The 21,512-nt window shown below is 41.2% G+C and overlaps 2 long non-coding RNA genes across 2 annotated transcripts; one reads left to right on the forward strand and one right to left on the reverse strand.

Moving 5' to 3' along the window:
• Window positions 1–954: 954 nt before the first annotated feature.
• On the forward strand, window positions 955–6,498 carry LOC135105128 (uncharacterized). The gene is made up of 3 exons (XR_010270716.1): window positions 955–1,112; window positions 4,839–5,055; window positions 5,878–6,498. It is a non-coding gene; the product is annotated as an uncharacterized LOC135105128 (long non-coding RNA).
• A 696-nt stretch (window positions 6,499–7,194) lies between these two features.
• Window positions 7,195–11,695, reverse strand: LOC135105132 (uncharacterized). The gene is made up of 4 exons (XR_010270720.1): window positions 11,557–11,695; window positions 10,723–10,855; window positions 7,982–8,045; window positions 7,195–7,805 (listed from the first exon to the last, which is right to left on the reverse strand). It is a non-coding gene; the product is annotated as an uncharacterized LOC135105132 (long non-coding RNA).
• Between the last annotated feature and the right edge of the window lie 9,817 nt (window positions 11,696–21,512).

Consider the following 21,512-nt stretch of genomic DNA (forward strand, 5'->3'; position numbering starts at 1 on the left):
AGCAGAGGGAGAACCGAGATGCCGCTACTTCTGTTCTTGCTATTAGTGTTCCTGTTAACAGAATATATCCTGGTGACGTGGTGGTGATGGTTGTTGTTGGTGGTGGTGGTGGTAGTGGTGGCGTTATTGATGTTGGTAGTGGTGGTTATGGTGGTGGTAGTAGTGATGGTTGTGGTGGTGGCAGTGGTGGTAATAGTGGTGTCGGTAGTGTTGCTGTTGTTGTTCATACTGTTGATAGATGTGTTGTATTTTATTTTCAATGTTGTTAGTACTACAGCTTTTCTATCTAAGGAATGTTATAGTTTTTTTTTTGTTGATAATATTGTTTTCGTTGCTTTTACATATTCTTATAAATATCATTGTCAGTACACTAAACAAGACCTATTAGCGCAACTGATTATGAGTGTGTTACTATTGCTCACCTACTTTTGCTGCAGACGAGTTGTTAGTCTTTAACGTACTGGTTTAAGATTAAAACATGGAAATAATCGTGCTACGTGCATTTTGTATTGAGAGAGAGAGAGAGAGAGATAGAGAGAGAGAGAGAGAGAGAGAGGAAGGAGGGAAGGGAGAGGAGGGTGGGAAAGAAGTAGTGTAACTGTTGACGTCACAATTAAGTGACGGTTCACCTGTTCGAATGCCTTCTCGGCTGAAGGAGACTACGCTGTGCTGAAATACCATTACTGGTCTGAATGTTTCTTTCGAAGATATTTGCGAAAAACGATGAGTCAAGGCCCATGAAACGCATGGTAGCCACGCACCTTCACTCCACCACCCTCAGCCATTCCTGACGTATTCCCTCGTTGCCTTGTTGTTTCTCCGTGCTCGAGATTTCGGAACTGTGCCGAGAATATCTCTTGACCGGCATAGTATTTTAATTTTCAACAGAGATTCTATAAACGCTTGAATCATGTATTTTATTCCACTACGTAGGCATTTCATATTCTCATTTTCCTCTCGGGTATGAAGTTACCTTCCTTATTGTCTAAGTTTAGTTGTAATTACGTCACGGCAACTTATTCACGTTAGGGTTGCTTCAAGCTGGGAGTGTCTCAGACCCTCAGTGCCTTGGACGCCCTGCCAGCGAGCACTATCCCACATTCATGCCTATCGTGAGTTTTGTTAAATATTGGTTTGTTTCGTGTGCCTGTCTATGGATTAGTGCAACCTTCAGTTAGGTGAGGATTAGGTGTTATATGTGATCTATTATAGTGTGATGTACTTACTGTTTGAGTGAAAGTTTACTGGGGCTGGTTTAGTTGTGTTATTTTGATTTTTTTTACTGTTGGATAGCCTAACCAATAGCGGTTCCGTATGGCGCATCTAAATTATATGAATATGGTGATGAATACTTAGTGTACAACATTGGGGGAGGGGGTTGTTTTTTATTCAGGCATAGTTACGTTACAGTGACGTGATGTGTCTTGCTCTGCATCACAAATTCTAAGTCCATGCCGATGAGGCCCTCTTGGAGGGATAGTGTAATGCGTGTGTTCGTATATCGGTATGCGGGTAGTGACTGCATCACATGACGTTAGGCTTCGCCAATCAAATAATCTTCCTTTTTCTTGCAAATCACAGCACAACGTATGGACCTGCGCACTGAAGCTTTACCAGTGAACTCCTTCAAGCACGCCACGGGAACTAGTCCCGTGGCAGGTATTTTATTCACTACTGTATTATTGACTGATATTTCTGTTGCACTGAATGCAACTTAGTCATATTAATATATATCAAGGAAAGTTTTATGCGCGACACATTTGTACTGCACTAATGCCACTAATTCAACAAAGCTGTGTACTTCGGAAATAACCAGCGTGTAGTCCTCCGCGAGGGCATCAATGGCAGCAGGGGGGAGGGAAGCTGCCCTACAACGTCATTCTACCTCTGTCATGGCGTCAGACAGATGTATTGATTATGATTTGTGTCTACTCGACTTGTAGCTGCGTTACAATGGGAAAGCCAGGGACCTTTGTGGATATTTCAACTGTATTAAAAAAAAAAAAAAAAGTGAGTTCTGTGGAAAGTCGGCCGTGCTGGACTTTAACCAGCTGTGGCGCTGCCCAAAAAAGAAAAAAAGTAACGCTGCCCAAAAAGTGCTAAAAGGAAAACATAAAAGTAAGTCTTCGTAAGAGCGTGATTATTATTATATTATTATTATTATCATTATTTATTTATTTTATTTTATTTTATTTTTTGTGGCGTGCTTGAAGGTGCTCACTGGAAAAGCTTTAGTTCACAGGTCCATGCATTGTCCTGTGACTGGCAGGAAAAGGAAGATTTTGTTTGATTGACGAGCCACATCGGCATGACTTAGAATTGGTGATGCGGGGGCAAGACAGATCACATCACTATGACGTAACCATGGCCACAAAACAATCCCTCGTTCCTCCAACCATGTGCGGGGAGTATTGCGGGGGGGGAGTGAGGATATTTCCTGTTTGTTGCGTATTCTTAGCGATTTTTCCGAAAGTAGTGTATTTTTCTTAGAGTTTTGGGGATTTCCAAATTTGGACTATTTTGGCCTGCCTCACATTAAAACCCCGCTTTCCCACCACGCCCCCCCCAACCTTGTTTGTTTTGCAGAGAGGTGGCAACAGAATACATAAGGAACAGCTATTGGTAAGATTTATCATTACTGAAATTATTCCATACACGCCATTTGTATATTGAGTAGCTCTCTCTCTCTCTCTCTCTCTCTCTCTCTCTCTCTCTCTCTCTCTGTCTGTCTGTCTGTCTGTCTGTCTGTCTGTCTGTCTGTCTCTCTCTCTCTCTCTCTTTCTCTCTTGGACATGATAATATTCCAAACTGCGACATAAAAACGCACTTTTCATCAAACGCATTTTTCGTTCTCCATAAAAGAATACATGCTCTTTATACGTCATTCGTTTTTTGGACCCATTGAAATAAGAAACCCAAGTCAAGTACGAAATTAATCACTCGTTTTTTTAAGTGCTACATTTTTATCTGGTATTCTTATGCACACGACTCCTTCGTTTATGACAGCGGTAGAATTAAAATATTCGTGCCTGTTTTTACGTGACTTTTGGGAATCAGTAATTAACATTTTCCTTGTTGACAGACACGTGTGGTCGAGTGGACTGATTGCAATAAGACACACACACACACACACACACACACAGAGAGAGAGAGAGAGAGAGAGAGAGAGAGAGAGAGAGAGAGAGAGAGAGAGAGAGACGGACAGAGAGACAGACAGACAGACAGACAGAACCATAAGCAGTCGCATATAAAGCTGACCAAAGACAGACAAACGAAGACAGGTGCAGACACAGACAGACAGACGAAGACGGATTCAGAGAAATGGAGAAAGACTGACTGAAACGAAGAGCAAACTAACCAGCCAGCTCCCCCCCCTACACACACACACACACGCACACCCATCTCATGCACCACAGCCTCACAAAGCTCACGCCACGACCCTCCGGCGCGACGTGCAGATGGCGCCACCTCCTCTTGCCGCAAACTTTTGGCGTCAGGGCTTTTTTATGTGGACGTGCTTGCATGAGAGAGAGAGAGAGAGAGAGAGAGAGAGAGAGAGAGAGAGAGAGAGAGAGAGAGAGAGAGAGAGAGAGAGAGGTGGGGGAGGTGGAAAGTCAGTCAGGTGGTCATGTAGTGTTGCTATTTCAAGTATTTGAAGCACTTGTGTGTGCGTGCGTGTGTTGGTGTTTTGCAAGAAGTGTTACGTTGGCTGCCTCGACTCCAGAGTTTATGGAAGGCATGATGTTACACCCTGGCAAGACTTTTTTTTTTTTTGTGTGTGTGTGTGTCCCCAGGTTCGTGAGTGGCGGCGCAAGGTTCATGGGTGTGCGAAATGAATAATTGAATAGGTCTGCTTGATGTCAAGGCTCCTTCTTTTCTTTTTTTCTTATGCACTGACAACCTAGCAGGTAGAGATGGCAGTAAGAATGACCCCCTAAAAAAAGCAACGAAAGTGTAGAAGTAGTTGCACGAAATCCAGAACCAAGGATGGTATTTTTCATTTTATCTGCAAAAATTTTCGAACTGACAATTTTACGTTTCATAGTAGTGGAAAATTTGTTAGTGGAAGATTTTACTAGTGGAAGATCCCCATGTTGTCTAAAATGCATTATGTGAAGGCAAAGAAACGTTACTGTGCCTGTCAGAGGAAGGTAATGCATGCCTGCAGTGTGATCGGTGTTGGCGTTTGTGGCTTTAGAATGAGAGTGAACACTAAGGTACGAATGATGCCTGATGTGCACAATTGTGTGGTGAAAGGGCGTGCGGTGCGGTAAGGATCAGGACAGCGATGGTGAAACGTGAAGTACATTGTGAGTTGGGTGTTTGGGGGCGGAATGTGGCGTGGCATGGGTCGAAGTGTGTGTGTGTTTTGGGGTATACTGGTATTAGTTATGAGAAAAAAAAGTGACGTTCACTCTGCAAGTTTGGAACGTTGCCCTGGAGAAGAAAAGTTCTGGGCTAACCGTGACCTTTTTCCATAATTCACACTTTCATCATCCTGCCTTGCCTTACCTTACCTTAATTTACTTTTCCTGACCAGTAGGACAGCTCCTTCAGACATCTTATCCAGTCTTGCTCCGGTCATTTACACCTCACCTCATACAGTCCATAAACAAACTAAATTTGTCTTTGTATAATTGTTCCTATTCCCTTTCTTTTGATATGGATCTAGTGATCTTCCAGCCAAACCCTTTAATTGTAAGACTGACAAACATGTTAAAGTTTACTTTCACATAATCTGCATCTGTGGTCCATCCTTAGCAGACACATGAACGCCATTATTACTAGTGCCGCTTCTGTCCCAGTTACTTATTACTGACCTCCTCCGTATCTTGCAGTGTCGTGTGTGTCCATCGTGACCCGGTAGCTTGTTAACATCATAACGACGCTGCTCGGCTTTGGCCCAACTCTGTGTGAGGCTCCTCTGAAGCTCGGGTCAGGGAGCAGCACACGCGGCCACACCAGAACACAGCAGACCCGCCGGCTTACTCGACTTGCTGTTGTAAACTACGAGTATGGAGTCAGGTGCCGCACCCTCCAGCAGCAGCAGCACCGGTAAGGCGAGCGAGATAATTGAGCAAAGTCGCAGGTTAATATTGTCTCGCCTTCCATCTGCTTCATGTTCGTCTGATGATTTTTTTTTTTTTTGCTTTAATAGTGCGATATGATGATAGTGTTACCTTTTCGTTGAGCTATATACGCTTAACATCTTGTTAAAACGGCTTCCATTCTGTCATCTCCAATGCTGCTTACTATAGCATAATTACGTCAAACTAAGGCGATGTCTCAAGTATCATTGCTTAGATCATCATACATTTCACATAATTAGCTATCACTTCTCTTGGTATGTCTGCTGAGTTGTAGTCATCATGGTCAGTAAGAGACAATTAAGGGCCTTCAGTGATATTCATTCAAAACTGTATTATAATTTTAAGTGTGGGATTACAAATAAAAGTAATGCAGCGAGCAGCAGAAAATCCTATCAACAGCGATAATTGGTGATACATGAATGGTATATTAATGGATGACATGTAAAATTTTACATTTTTAGATGAGCATTAGTACTCGGTAATTTTTCTCTTGGAATTCTATTATTATTTATTAATGCAACAAGTTAAAACATAGTTTTGATTCGGTTATGAATCTAGCACGACGCACAGTGTGAGCCCAACGAATACAGAATACTGGCGCCTGTAGGTGTTGCCGCCGCGTGGTGAAAGCAGTACTATTTTATCATTCAACGTAGCCATCACAGAGATACAAGGTGACACAAAGCTTTAATTTAATATGCAATGCATCATGAAACATGTCTGGGGCTAGACGTGTGAATTCACCAGACAGCAGAGCAATATGATGCAGATTCTTCTTCTCCTTCAGATCAGGAATCAGCCAGCCCGCTACAGCAGCATACGTGTGCCGTGTGAAGGCAACACCTGATGCAAGGCAGACTGATGCTCGTCCTCTAGAGAGAGAGAGAGAACAGCCGCAGGGAACGGGAAGGTGGTTGTGCCAGAGTTGAGAGAATATAACAGTTGTGTAATATAATATGTGGGAATGATTGGAAGCACTGCCTCGCTCCTAACTTGTGTACCCAAGCCAGTGGGGGTGGGTTTAGTAGATGGACCGGTAAAAGGAAAGCTGTGATGTATGGAAGGCAGTGGCCATGGGATGTCGTGTGCTGCTGGTGTTTATAAATAATACATATATATAATATATATGAAATGTTTATCAAAGGAGAGGATTCAGTTGTATGGCTTTTTTATACACAATACCAGTTGGTTTATGACGGATATCAACAGTATGCTTCTTCCATCACCTGCGCCTCACTGTCTTCAACGTCAGTCAAGGTCGTCAGTGTGTAGGCTACGTTTGACTTTGAGTGCGCATATGATGAAATATTTCAAGAAAATTGTTTTATATATTGTAACAAAAATTGTAACAAAAAATGTAAAATACTCGTATTGTCCACAGACAGAATAAATTATATGAATAAGCAAAGGCAAACAAATATGGTAGTAGGTATTATTGTGTTGCATGGTGCTATAGCGAAAACCAGAAAGTAGAGATCGATTGTCAGTCATCATTGGAGCACCACGTCATCATCAGCCAGCTGTGTGCGCATGGAAGGAGGACGGTGCTGGTGATGAGAGACCGCCCTCTTTTTGGCTCTCATTAGTAGTAGTAGTAGAGTGCGAGTTTTAAAGTGCGTTTTACCAATAGGTTTTAAAGTAAACTATTATATATATACATCACAACACAATAATGGCGTTTCTGGCACGGACTTGCCTCGTGTATGTGCACCTCTCATTAACAATGTGAACTTTAAGAAAACTGCTGGATGTAGCAGCTATTCGTGCAGCATAGTTGGCCAAAATATCACCCTCCGGTCTCTGGAAAAATTGGCACCGTCACTCAGCTCTTACTTACACTGGTTTTAAATATGTTATAGAGAGAAGTGATTCACATGGTGCCCTGTATGCTCAAATAGTAGTATAAGTTACTTGAATTAAATTAATATTCGTCATTTTGACGCACCTTCACTCACTCAACTAGAGTGCGGACTCAACTAGAGGGGGGCGGGGGTGGCAAGATCTGACGTCACCACCACCACCTTCATACGTGTACGTCTGCTCCAGCGCAAGGGATAGAAGAAAAAAAGCTAAGGATGATGCTGCACCCTAATCACATGAACCGTTTTTTTTTTTTTCTTTTCCAATTATATGAGAAGTGATGGGGGATGATGGTGCGTCAATGGATTCCCTGTGTTTTTGGGACCCTAGCTAGAAACGGTTTCCTATTTTCTTTCCAATAGGAATGGAGCAAGTACAGTCAGTCAGTAACTGAATATATTTTGCCTATCATGAAATAAGTAATGTTCTGAGGAAAAATGTGTTCCTGACCCCATTCCTTGACGAGTGAAATATTTCGCACCATAGGCGACAGGCACGCTTCACGGAAATCACCCGTGTTATTATTATATAACTATTCAATGTTATTTCCCAATATTATATAATAAATATTATATATATCTAAAGTGTTACAACGCTCATTACTACTACTATTTTGAAATTGATAAAAATGTAAATTGGGTGGGGGGAGGGAAGACACCGCAACAACATCGTGGCACCAAAGACTTGGAGCCGACGGGCACCGAGCAACAACAACCTCCAAGAAGGTCGCACCACCGACCATACTTGAAGCCCCGCCACTACGAGAAGACGCCTCCCCACGTCGGTGAGTAAATAATGAAACAAAACAGTCGTAGTGCTGGTCATCTGCTGCAATAGTTCGTAGAGCAGCGTCACCTGAAAGGAAACAAACAAGTCTAAACAAGGACAGGAAATATTGCGGTAATTATATATAAAACAGTACGAGTCAGAATATTATCATTAACACATACACTGTATAAATTCAAGTATTTCCTACTTGACATAATTAAGTACTACTGTCATTGGCTACTTCCAACGTTGCCAGAGTGTACCTGAGCTCTCCCTGCCGCCCTCCTCACACGACAAAATCCTTGGAAGGTCATGCCGCTTTTCTTTCTGAAAATTTGTAGTTTAAAATTAGCGCCCCGTTTGAGATGCGATTCGGTGGTTGACATCATCATAACAAGCCACGTTTGAGATGAGATTCGGTGGTTGACTTTGCCAAACATATAGTTTGCTAAAATGAAAATTCCATATTGAAATATAAAAATATCATTGCAAAGCAAAATTAATAAGTTAATAAAAAATCTTTACCCCTTGTAATATCAATATCCCAAAATGTTACAAAATTGGACAATAGCTATAAACGTATAAATTGTTCCAAATTATCTTAGCTCAGCACTTTCATAAGTTTACGTACCGACACAAGGATTCACCTCCACTGTATACCTCAAGACTGATATGTATGACAAGCTGACGCACCAATGCCAGAAAGTCTAAAGTGTACAAGATAACTACGGTGTCAAAAAGAAAAAAGAAAAAAAATTACAAACCTGCTTCCTTACACTATCAACTTGTCCTCATCTGTAAGCAGTACACTTTCCTCACATTACTACTACACTGCCAAGATCCTACTGTCCTCATACACTTCCATCGCCATCGTTTGACACTTATCTCAATACATCTAGTAAATCTACTGCAGCAGAATTTGGTATTAATACGTTATTTTATACAAGTGTTCACACCTCTGAAGTACAAAATTTCCTCCAATTTCAAGTGGTAAAGCAAACACACATTCGTATATCTCATCTCGCTCCAGTCCATGTCTACACATTTCATTTCGCCTTCAATACAATCATCCTCTTTCGAAGTATTTAACTTTGTATTTTCGATAAGGTGACGTTTCTATTTTACATTAGCTTCAAATCCTGTGTCGCGACAACCATCCATACATCTCAAAAGCACATTTTTGTTCTTCCTATCGCGTGCACCATTCATTTGATACTTAATTGCTATTCCGCCAAAGGCAGTACATTTACGATTATACATTTATGAACTGTTTGTTGATAAAAGCTTTGAAAACAAGAACATTATAGAAGCACAGACCTCAAACCACATGTTGAAATGATCAACATAATGGTGTGTACTGTTTGGCCTCATCACACTTGCACAACTGGGACTTCCGCTGCCTCTTCAGAGCACAAGCAGTTGCACCAATATTTTCTACACGCCTTTTGCGGCTAAAGACTTACTAGTAATTTTTAATGACTGGAGACTGCTACTATAATAAAAAAAAAGAAAATAATAATAACAATAATAAGATAAAGATAATAATAATAATAAAATAAAAATAATAATAATAATAATAACAATGATAATAATAACAATAATAATAATAATAATAATATTATTATTAATAATAATAATAAAAATTACAGTCTAAATGAAAAAGCGTAACTTGTTCTACCATCTATTTCATACAAAATCACATTGGATTTACTTCAAACCCGCGGTTGAGGTCACGGCGTATAGTTCTCTGGGGATGGACCGGCATGTGAAGGAACAATGAGTAAAGTTAAGATATCCCATTGTAGCAATTTTTTTTTTTCTCTTTTCGATTATTCCGTTAGTTAAGTGTTATTCCGTTAGTTAATGGATAATAAAATCGTAGTTTGTAGGTAATAAAATTGCATATGCATGACTGTCTGTCTGCCTTGCTACTTCACTGTAGCGTCCCCACTCGAGATTGTCGGTTGGTGATGCAATCCACCACAAATTAATTATTTGTTTCCCTTTACACGTTCATGCTCCATGTAGTAAGAATTCGAGAATCTTCATAAAATGCCAAATTTTTGTGTATGTAGTTGCCTTGGCTGAGTTTCAACATTAGACAAGACCTGAGCTTTGTACATTAATGCACTGCGAATATCTCGCGTTCATGGCTTTGAATAAACTAAATTACATTTGCTTTCTGCTTATTTTCTTGTGCAGAGGAAATAACAAACACTTCGTAGAAATTTCCTTTCCTGAATAGTGTTTCAGCACAATCATAACGAGCACATCAATGTCACCCTGCGTTGAACACGCCACACCACCGCGATACAATAACTGCTGTGTTTAAGGGAAACAATTACAGAATTTCCACATTGTACACAAAATAGTCCTCTGATCTAACATCCAGGGCCGTCATACCCACCGTCTATGGGGCGTGAAATTATGAATTCAAACACTCCACATGAATATTATAAAAAAATAAATTAATAAATAAATAAATTAAAACTTGTTCCGAAACGATATGACACGAGGCTGGACTAATACCTCTTCCATTCCCCCCTTGCTCGTTTGCTGGTATTAAGAAGCTTGGCACTGCCGGTAAGCGCCTTGTGGCCGAGTCCTAAGACCTACAAATGATTAGACGCGGCCTGTTGTGGATGCGGCAGACGGTGCGCCGTCTGGTTGCCGTCCTATCCCTTGAAGTGGTGCCAGTGAGATTAGAGGAGAATGCCATACTTTGCTAGCACGGAATCTAATCTTACGTGAACTGTGTTGGTTTCAGTCAACAAACTAACAGATAAAAACACACTAACGTGGCTTACGATTATATCAGTTAAATAATCTGAAGCTTGGACAAAAGTGATGATTGTTATAAAGTTGGCACAAAGTTAATCAGCTCCACATTTTAGCACCGAGATGTGGAATGAGAAGAACAGTCAGCAGGCGGAAGCATCGATAACAACAGAGGTTAGTGACACCGATCATAGTATATCACACGAAGAAAAGTCTCCCGCCTTACTTATCAGATTATCAGCGTGCTCCAAGAACGTCGTTAACATCTAGAGGTTGGCCACGAGATTTAGATTTGAGTGACGTCAAACACACCCAGCCGCCACACGAAGCCTAGAGCACGCAGCAGCCAGCACGCGAACCTGGACAGAAAATAAGAAGCAACAATCATTTCGCAATCTTTTCGTAACTCAACCTGAATAATTACTACCCCTATCATAAGTATTGCAATGCCGTGTGTGTAGAAAAATCCGTTACCTTCATTCAAGTCCAACACTATAAACCATTTAGTTAAGCTTTCACTAGGAATTCCAGTTCTTGGTGGTGATATAAATAAAAAAACCGGGAACGTAAAGGCAGAGAAAGGAACTAAATTCCCTACTCAATCCATCACCATGTCACGAGTTTGTACTAGTTTCATAACATACACATTATCAAACACCTGAGGGCTTCGCCGTTCCTGGACTCCCCTAACCTAACCTAGAATAGGAGGGGGAGGGGGGCTTCAACCCTGGGACCCCTCTTAAGGACTGTAACCTAACATTACCTAATCTAACCTAAATTAGGCGGGGGTGCTTTGACCTACCCCCTGGACTATTCTTAAGGATTCTAACCTAACAACCTAACATTACATTACCTAACCGAACCTAAACTAGCCAGGGGGATCTCCACTTACATGCTTGCATTCACCTAGTGTGATTATTCCATCCTTTTTTTGCCGTAACTCGCTACGGGCCAGTGAACCAGTTCCTCGGCACCACTTACCCCTCCCACCCTCACCACAATGACAACCTCTCAGAACCACCTCCACAAGCAACTCACGAAAACATAACCTTACACCGACCTTTTACTCCTCGCTGCTTCCACGAGCGTATTTACCTTCCCTGCCAGCCGCTTCTTCCAAAATGATGCGGAGGCGACGGCGGCGCGGGCAACTGAACCAGTAACTGAACCATAGCCGTGTCGACACTGGTTCGAACAAACAAGTTACTGAGGAGTTTGCTGGACTGTTCGTATCTGGTATAGGCTTCTTGACTGACGTATTATTAATTATATTGACCGTTTGAGTACAGAGGAGGTAATGATTACGTAAATTTCTCAATAATATATATATATATATATATATATATATATATATATATATATATATATATATATATATATATATATATATATATATATATATATATATATATATATATATATATATATATATATATATATATATATATATATATATATATATATATATATATATATATATATATATATGAAATCGCTTCGAACAATCCAATCACTGAGCAGATGATTAGGGTACAGAAATCTGAATGACTGTTTGCTATGAACTGAACTCAGAGATAACTTGGTAAATTATAGTCACTGGAGAAGAGAAGGGTAGATAAAAAAAAAATATGATGCAAAGAACCAGGGAGAGGAAGGGAAAAGAAACGTGGCATAGGGAAGGGAGAGTGAATCTAAGATAGGGAGGAAAGAAGGGAATGAAATGAGATTTATTAAACTTAAGAACCAGTTAAATGTTTATTTCCTTCTTTCCCTCTCTTCCTTTTTCTACCTTTCACCTTATAACAACATGGATACTTGTTAAGTCTGTAACAAATAACTAAATATATAAATAAATGCTAGGACATTTAAATGAAAGCCTTCCCCTGTAAACGATATATAGCGACGGCAGTGGTGGAGATAGAATGCATTGTTGGCCAACTCGTTCTATCTCCCGCAAGAAAGATTGGTGTCGGCTCATCCCCTTCCCTCCCGCAGTTCCCATTCCCACACACCGCCGTCCGCTGCTTGTCTTTGTAAAGGCGAACATTTGGTCAGCAAACTGTCCCTTGGAGCGTGGCTGTGGTGTGGAACATTTTTATAGTTTATACTGATAGACGTAGATTCAGAACAGGAATTGATGAATGCGTGATGTTATTACACGAGGAGGAATTGCTTTCTGCGCGAGTTATGTTATATATTGGATGAAAAACTGGGATTTACGGGGAAAAAATGGATGGTGGAATGTAACCAGTTTCAGTCGGCGAGTGGCCAAGCCAGTTTCAATTTATATATATATATATATATATATATATATATATATATATATATATATATATATATATATATATATATATATATATATATATATATATATATATATATATTTCTTTTTTTTTTTTTTTTTTTTTTTTCACTGACGAACAGCCACCTCGCGCTCCCTGCAAAGTATCGCCTTTCAGTTCGTTACTACCCACCTTCCCAGGGATGGTCGTTCATAACTTACGACCTTCAAAGAGCACCTGCTACTCTATGATATTCACCAAATGCCATAGCAATGAATCAAGTATAATACATTTCTCCATATAGAGTGGTATATGAATGGAATGGATTCAGTAATCAGGTTTTTTTGTGCAGAGTCATTAGGGAGCTTTAAAAGATTAGATAAATTTGTGGATGAGAAGGGTAGCTGAATACAGGTAGGCAAGTTTTATGCAAGGATTGCTGCGTATAGGCCTGACAGCTACTTGCAACTTCCCTTATCTCCTTACGTTCTTATATTCAACGGTTGTCTTCTTTCACTGATCGAACTACAGCCTTGAAACACAAGCATTAATACAATAAAATACTAACGCAAGCTAACTTGGCGAACAGACCGAAGGCGCTCCAAGTATGTATTTCCTTACCTTGGTGGAGCGAGGTAACCTGCCGGCCAGTGCTGATGGGTGTCGCGCGACATAATGCAGGGAGACGGATGAAGCGCCGAGCGGGGAGGGAACGGACACGAGGTGGTGGCGGGGAGATGGCCACACTTCCTTCTCGACTGCCCGTGTTTCTAGTTTTTTTTTTTTTTTTTTTTTTTCTCTCTCTCTCTCTCTCTCTCTCTCTCTCTCTCTCTCTCTCTCTCTCTCTCTCTCTCTCTCTCTCTCTCTCTCTCTCCTCTGAGTCTCAGGGATGAGTGGACGCTCCTTCTCACCTACCCTTTCACTCACCCTCGAGCCGTTTGCCTGTCCAATAGTTGGATCAAGAGTGTTCTCTTGCCGCCACTCATGGTGCTGCTGACGGGGACATAGCACCATGAAATATTCGGCTCCAGGTCCCTTTTCGGGTTTAGAGAAAGACTTGGCGATGCAGGTGGAGGACGACCTAGATGACGACCATTTGCCCAGTCTGCCTCACTCAGCCGGAACAAGGCCGTCACCTGCCCTTGGAACCCGCGATCCAATTTCGTCACCACCTCCTGCAATCGCCTGTGTTCTTAAGGCCACCTCTTCCTCTTAATGCCCATGGATAACGTACTCAACAGCAGTGGAGAATCTTAGTAACCGATCTCCAAAGCCTCCCGTCTGAGACAAGGTAATGATCATCAGTGCAGCACCTCCATCACACACCATCCTCACATGACTTTACCCATGTGGACTGCGTCCTCCCACCCTACGTTTGCACCTCAGGATTCTTTCATGCAACTCGTGTTTGAGAGGAACCTGTGAATCGTGCTTTCAAGCTTGAACGTACCCTGGCTGAATTAAAGATGGCTGCAGTGACCTTCCGATTCGTGTACTACATAGCGATGAGTCGTCCTGACATTGTAAGTAGTGAGGAACGAGGTGATTTTCTTGCTCTTCTACTTATCCGGCTAGATTCTCCTGATAGACCTCCCAAGGCCCCAAAGACCTCATCAAGACAAGAGCAAAGAAGTTCTCTGTGACAGCATCTGGAAGAATGTGTGAAGCTTACAAAGCATATTTTGCTCTGCCAGTTGGGGACCAAGACAAAACCTGCCCACCTCATTTTGCTTGTGAGCATTGTAAAAGAACACTAGAAGGTATAATAGCTGTTAGTTTTTCAAGAGTAAAATCCAGTTAAGAATCAAAAATAAAAATAAAGTAAGTTTAACAGAAACTCATACTGTTGTTTTTTTACAGGACGGTATAGAGGGGAAAACAGAGCCTTGAAATTTCCAATTCCTAGAATATGGTGTGAACCTATTGATCACTCAACTGACTTTTTTTTCTGCACGGTGGATCCTTCCAAACGCCGATTTGGGAAAGATGTTTAGTGCTCTCTCTCTCTCTCTCTCTCTCTCTCTCTCTCTCTCTCTCTCTCTCTCTCTCTCTCTCTCTCTCCTTCACTTTGTTCGCATTTGTTCCGCCCTTTTTCCAATCACTTGTTTTCCTCCCACGTTTTTCTTCCCTTACCTCCCTTCTTCCCTTCCCTTTCCATTCCCTCCTACGGGCTTCCCTTCCACATGCACCAGAGCTAAACACAGAGAAACATTGTTCGATAGTTACCTGGAAAAGTTGACAGGAGTAAGAATTACGCTGTTAGTGTGTTTGTTTGGCTAAGGTACCTGTGTGTGTGTGTGTGTGTGTGTGTGTGTGTGTGTGTGTGTGTGTGTGTGGAACGAATGAAAGAACATAAAGAAATGGAATCAATACTTCCTGATAACTGAACTACAAAATAGCCACCTTCTGCTTCATAATGCTGCTTTATGACATTATACCTGAAAAAAAAAAGGGAGAAAAAGTACTGGTTTGAAGTGAGGCACTGTCATACATATACGTAAAGTGAGAGCATATATTTGTTCATGTATCAGGTCATACATAGCAAACTCACCGCATATCTAACACATGTGACGGATAAACCAGCCCAAATATTTTTTTTTCTCTTTACTATACGCAGCAGCCTTGATTCAAACGCAGGCTTCCCGGAGACTCGCGGCGGTAGTTTCATTCACCAATACCTGACTCGTGTCCAGCTCACATTTCGGGAAGCTGTCAGATGTTTCCTTTTATGACATCAGTCTGGGATACGATTTCTCACCTCCACAAATTGAAACACACGAAAACATCACCATGCCATTTCCCTAACGTGACTTATACGAAAGCCTCGCGCATCAGCTCGTGAATCACAGGCACCGGCTTGAGGCGTTTCACTCGAGGCAAAACATATTAAGTCAGGGGACGAGAAGTGAGATGAGTTACTGACAGGAATGGAAAATTATCAAGTAGTGTGGCAAGTGTAAGTTCCTGTGGATTTCTCCCTTAATCAGTAAACACGATTAATTGCTATTTGAGCAGCACTGCAGCTAGGAATGAGGCGTGAACTATGCAATGGAACAAAATAGGATTCCAGTAGATCCAGAAACCAGACATACTACAGAATTTTCTTTATATATCAATAAGAAAGGAAGGCGAAAATGACAGAGAAAGAAAGAAACGTACTTACATAATATATACTTCATAAAATGGCTACCTAAGAAATCTTAATTATCTCATAAAAAAAAAAAAAGGTTCGCCTCGAGTTTCGAATCTCTAAGCATCGAAGAGCAAGAGGAGTAGCCAGAAAACAAGACCACGCAGTCCTGTACATGCCGTAAATCTTTACGGCAGCAGGAATACCTCGCGGATAATTCCGTTAAAATTGGCTATTAAAAAACATAAAAAGCTGAGCGGTACTTATCGTCCAAATGGCCACGAGGATTGGGGCTCCGGTGCTTCGCTGAAACATTCGTCTCCAGCATCTTCTGAAGAGCACCAGTTTCCAAGGAAAGATGAGATTGTGAGTGAACTCAATAGATTGCTCATGTACATTATTCGGTTGTGTTAATTTTAGTACTTGAAAGTAGAAAAAAAAACTAAATAGATAAAATAAACGAATAAATAGATTAATTAATCAATTAAGTTGAATTAAAAAAGGAGACGGAAGTGATCTGAGAAAATCACAGTTTTGCTTCCGCACAAATTAACAAAAAGTTGAATGATCTTTTAATTTCTTATTATAATCAATGTTTGCTTTAACAATTTTCCATTTAATCTGACAAATAGGAGTGATACTACTCGTTAAGAACACAGATAGATAGATATCTGAGCAAAGTACCTCCCTGTCGCACTAATGTTTCTCTTCTGTCTTTTCTTTCATGTTCACTAATGGAAAACTTAAGAGCCTTTCATTTGATCACGATGTTTGGTTTGCAAGGAAGAGAGAAAGAGAAATAAGGAGAATGAAGAATGATATAGAGAAGAAACAAGCTAAATGAACATTAAATTATGAAAAAAAACAGAGAAGGATGAGAAAAAACACATCGATCATGAAAAGAAGGAGAAAAAAAACAAGAGAAATAAAGAACAAATTATAAAAATATAGAGAGAAGGAAAACAAAACGAAAACATTGGTTATGAGAAATAAGGAAGAATAGGAAAACAGAGGAGGAGCAGGAGTACATGCCTGGGAATCTCAAGTAGCGGGGATACTCAAGACTGATCGCTGGAACTCCATAGCTAACACCAAGGCTAACAAGGTAAAGAAACTGCAGCCGCCAAGTTCCCTGAAACTGGTCAGGAAACCACATGAGGGATGGCAAAGAGAGAGAGAGAGAGAGAGAGAGAGAGAGAGAGAGAGAGAGAGAGAGAGAGAGAGAGAGAGAGAGAGAGAGAGAGAGAGAGAGAGAGAAAGAAACGGTTATAATTAACTGTCTATGTTTACCTAAATGCCATTTCTATTAAGGTGGGTTACTGAGACAAACCAACCCACTCAACTACTCACCTCTACCCCGAACCCTCCAGCCTCCGACCTCCCATCCACCCAACCACACACACACACACACACACACACACACACACACACACACGCACACACACACACGCACATTAAATAACACTTCAAAACCGATATACATCAAAGAACAATATACATTTACCGTCACGCGAATCTTTGCAGTCCTTTACACGGATCAAATCTAGCACACACTCACAAATCATCACAAAGGTATTTTTAAGCGGCAGGCGGTGGTGGTGGTCATACTCAATGGAGTGTTGAGAAGGACTTTTCCCACCAAATCAACGAGACAGGAGCACTTCCCACCAAGTTTATCGGTTTTATCTGTTCACTGGCCCATCTAAAGGCCCATATTTAGAAACGGTTTACTCTAAAAGGGCATAGAGATAATTAGCAGGGTTCTCAAGAGTGTTTTTCAGGTTAATAATGTAGAAATATTATCAATTTGCCACTAAAACTGTAAAAATACTCTTAGTTAACTTAAACTTGAGCCTTCTGAAAGTCGTCAGATGAGGCGCAAAAGAGTTGTTGAATACAGAAAGTGCTGCGCGTATTACACTTCCAGTATCCTCGCTTCTACCTAACATCTACTCGTAATTCCTCCTACACGCGGCACACGCCCTTGGCCACATACCGCAGCCCAGTGAACACTTAAATTGTCTTACTTTAACAGCATGTAGTTTCTCTTAGTTATAATCTTGTCTGCTGTGTGCTGTGGCGATATACTGCGTGATTATGATTGTTATGACTACAGTGACGAAGGCTAGGTTAGTACGAATGTGGTAATCTGTAATGACTGAGAGATAGAAGGTGGAAGTGATGAACTGATTGAAATGATGACTTTCTTTTAAGTACAATAAGTGATAACAGTGACACGTGCATTCTTAAATGTTTTGTTTGTCGGTCTGTTTGACTCTCTCTCTCTCTCTCTCTCTCTCTCTCTCTCTCTCTCTCTCTCTCTCTCTCTCTCTCTCTCTCTCTCTCTCTCTCTCTCTCTCTCTCTCGTCCAGCCAACAAGTCAGTTCAGTGTTCCTGTATATTATTAACGAGGGCCATGCAGTTACAGAGCAACACAAAGGAAGAGCAGCATAGGACACACTCAGTCTGACACAGCTTGCACACTGTCGTCACATTTCCGCTACAGTAACAGGTCACTCAAACGCTTCACTAAATATGTCGCTTCGTGTCAGCAGCTACGAGCCTCAATTTTAGTTTTTTTTTCTTTTTTTTTTTCATCCGTAACATTGTGCTTGCCAACTCCTTTTTGTTCTCTCTCTCTCTCTCTCTCTCTCTCTCTCTCTCTCTCTCTCTCTCTCTCTCTCTCTCTCTCTCTCTCTCTCTCTCTCTCTCTCTCTTTCTTCATTCGGTGGGTGTGTTTTCGATTTTTTGCTAGTTTAAGTACATTCTGTTTTCGTATTTTAATATTTCTGGCTGTTATGACTTTCCTTTTCTTTTCTTCGAATAGCAGTATGAGATTGACAACGACATTATTTTTTTCTATCTGGATTTGTTAATTGGATTTTCGGTTTCTGTTTTGATTTTTTGTGTGCTTTTATCATTATCAATACTAAGTTTTTTTTTCTTTTGTGTTTAGTATAATGTCGCGTTTAGAGATCAGTTTCGTAAGCCATCACTGCCAGCAACAGGAGTGGTGGAGTAGTGAAAATCTTGAAGCAATAGAGTAGTTGAATTCTTGAAGTACCTGCAATTTTATTTATTTTTTCATTAAAATAATTTAGGGCTACTCAGAGGTGTCATATCGTCATAAGAGAGAGGTAAATGATCAACGATGAACAGAAATTCATAAAACCTTCAGTTCAGATAGTGTGGAGGAGACAATGACCTCTGAGTGTGCGGACACGCTGCGCACCCAAGATATCGAGGCCGTTGACTCTTGTTCTCCCTGCATTTCACTCAGCAAGAAAGTCCATGTCACTTACTGCCCTGGAGTGAACCACGAGGCCGAGGAGATGCGCGACACTCCTGCAGCAGACGCCTGAAAAATACAGGCGTATCCACAGGTTCGGCTTCGTAAATCTTTAAAATCCCTGGTGTCAGGAGGAAGATGTGGCATGTTGCATTTCTTTCTCATTCAGCATCAAAACAAAAGGAAAACTACAAAACAAATGTAAAATAGAAATAAAGAAAAAGAAAGAAAACGATATTTTGCTAAACGTCTCAAGAAAAAGAATATCGAATAAAAAAGTGAGAGATAAAACAATACCGGGGCCAATTTGGTTGTAATGTTGTCCTAGTGAAAGAGTCTAAGTCTCAGCAAGGCGAGGACAGTATCGTAAGGCAGACTGTTCCGTGTCCAGCAGTGCCACGGAAAGAAACACTGAGTGAAGTGGACAGAACAGAGATGACTGTGCAGGAAGGGCTGGCTGCGGGAGTGAGAGAGACGTTCAATTAGCAAGTTCAGTAGAGCGGTAATAATGAAAAATTGCGATAGAAGACAGCAAGATACGAAACACGGAGGCAGAATGTCAGAAAACTAAGACAGTCATGATTACATTTTCTGTGTGTTACCAAACAAGCAAGTCGAACAAGACCAGTGGGAACGCGTAGCAGTTTCTGAGGAGTAGATCAGTTTTCATATACATATTTAGATAAAATGTATTTTTTGACGTTATGTAGTGTTCTTCTTCTTAGGAAGCAGGAGGTGTACTTCGTCAGTTTAGGTTCATACTGGAGAAAAATCTGACCGAGAAAACTTTTACCGAAGTGTTGAACATTGCGGAAGAACCGGTGGGAGGGTACGAGAGGGAGGGAAGGGGAGGATAGAGAGAGAAGGTTAGGGAAAGAGAAGAAAATTTGATGTAGTGCATCGCAGGAAAGAAGAGACAGGAGAGAAGGGAAGGAGGGAAGTGGGAGAGTTTCGCTTGAAAGAGGAGGAAAGGGAAAGAGGAAGATGTGTGTCGCCAGAAAAAGGACGGATTCTGCTTTCTCCGAACCACCCACTGAATTCCATTGTCGGTCTTTATAGTGAAGTTTTGCTACCCAGCGTCTTAAAGCGTCGCCTCGGGTGCAAGTGATCAATGTTCCACCGGTGCATTTGACGCGGCAAACTTTTGAGTGGAGGTGAATTGCAAACCAGACTTTTCTCCTGAGATGAGGGGAATGACGAGCCTCCAGATACGGTTCACTGGAATTTTTCGCACCCAGGACATTAAGAAAAAGTCATGTCTGCATGTCAGCGCCACGAAAAAAGACGCACGTGGTAATTTTTCCTTACCAGGTAAATAAGTTATCTAATGGTATTTATGTTTTGAAATATAACAATTATCAACAAAATATTCCACCTGTCTTTAAAAAGTTTAAATTTTTTCTCTTTTCACTTTCGAAATATGATCGTTAATAAGCTGAGGAAGATCACGAACGAATGTTAAACTCTCATGATTACTTTCACACTTTTGTTGTGAAAATGATGATGACAATTATTATTTCACGTCCTTTAAAGTTAAGGTGAACGTACGAGCTCATCGATAATCCTTACACGTCATGATTTCAGGCGCATGACCGCGTAAATTCGCGTCCTTTTCCTCTCTCCTGCCTGCACACACATTAAACTTGAGACTCATATTCTCTTTCTCACTAGGAGACGACAGGCCCTTTGAAGGGAAACTCCCGCTGCCACCCACACCGAGGAACCAAAGTTACACGAATCGCAAAGGAAAATTTCGTGTTGCTCCACGTACGAGTTGGTGCAAGGCAATCCTCGCCCTTGTTACTACTTATATACGGACGAATCTTGCGTGTATCTCTCCTGGCTTTTCCTCTTCCTCACTCTCTCCACATTACACAGCCACAAGGAGGAACGACCCTTAGCCAAGAAAATGGAGAGTGAAAATGATATCCAGAGCAGCTATTTTGCCTGAAAGAGCCTGTGTTAGGGACCTTCATTCTTAGATCGTCTTTCTCATCGCCAACATTAGCATGTCAAAGCCCGTAGCGTTGCAAGAAATACAAGAAGACGTGAGGGCTGAAAGTTAGGAGCATGAGGGTCCTTTCTGTGAGCACATGAGGAACAATGCGTGAATTAAGGCCCTTAAGATCCACTCCTGGCTTCTGAAGATTCATAACTAAACCAAATTATAAACATGACTGGTAAGTTATCGTCATCCTCCACGTTACCATAATTCCTTTTGAAGCGGTCACCAGGAACTCCACCACACTTGATCGCGGAGCGCTTACGGTAATGAAACTAAAACCAGTCGTCTCCTTTGTCCAGCTTCTTGAGTT

This window comes from Scylla paramamosain, chromosome 1 (assembly GCF_035594125.1).
Source record: "Scylla paramamosain isolate STU-SP2022 chromosome 1, ASM3559412v1, whole genome shotgun sequence".
Taxonomy (NCBI): domain Eukaryota; kingdom Metazoa; phylum Arthropoda; class Malacostraca; order Decapoda; family Portunidae; genus Scylla; species Scylla paramamosain.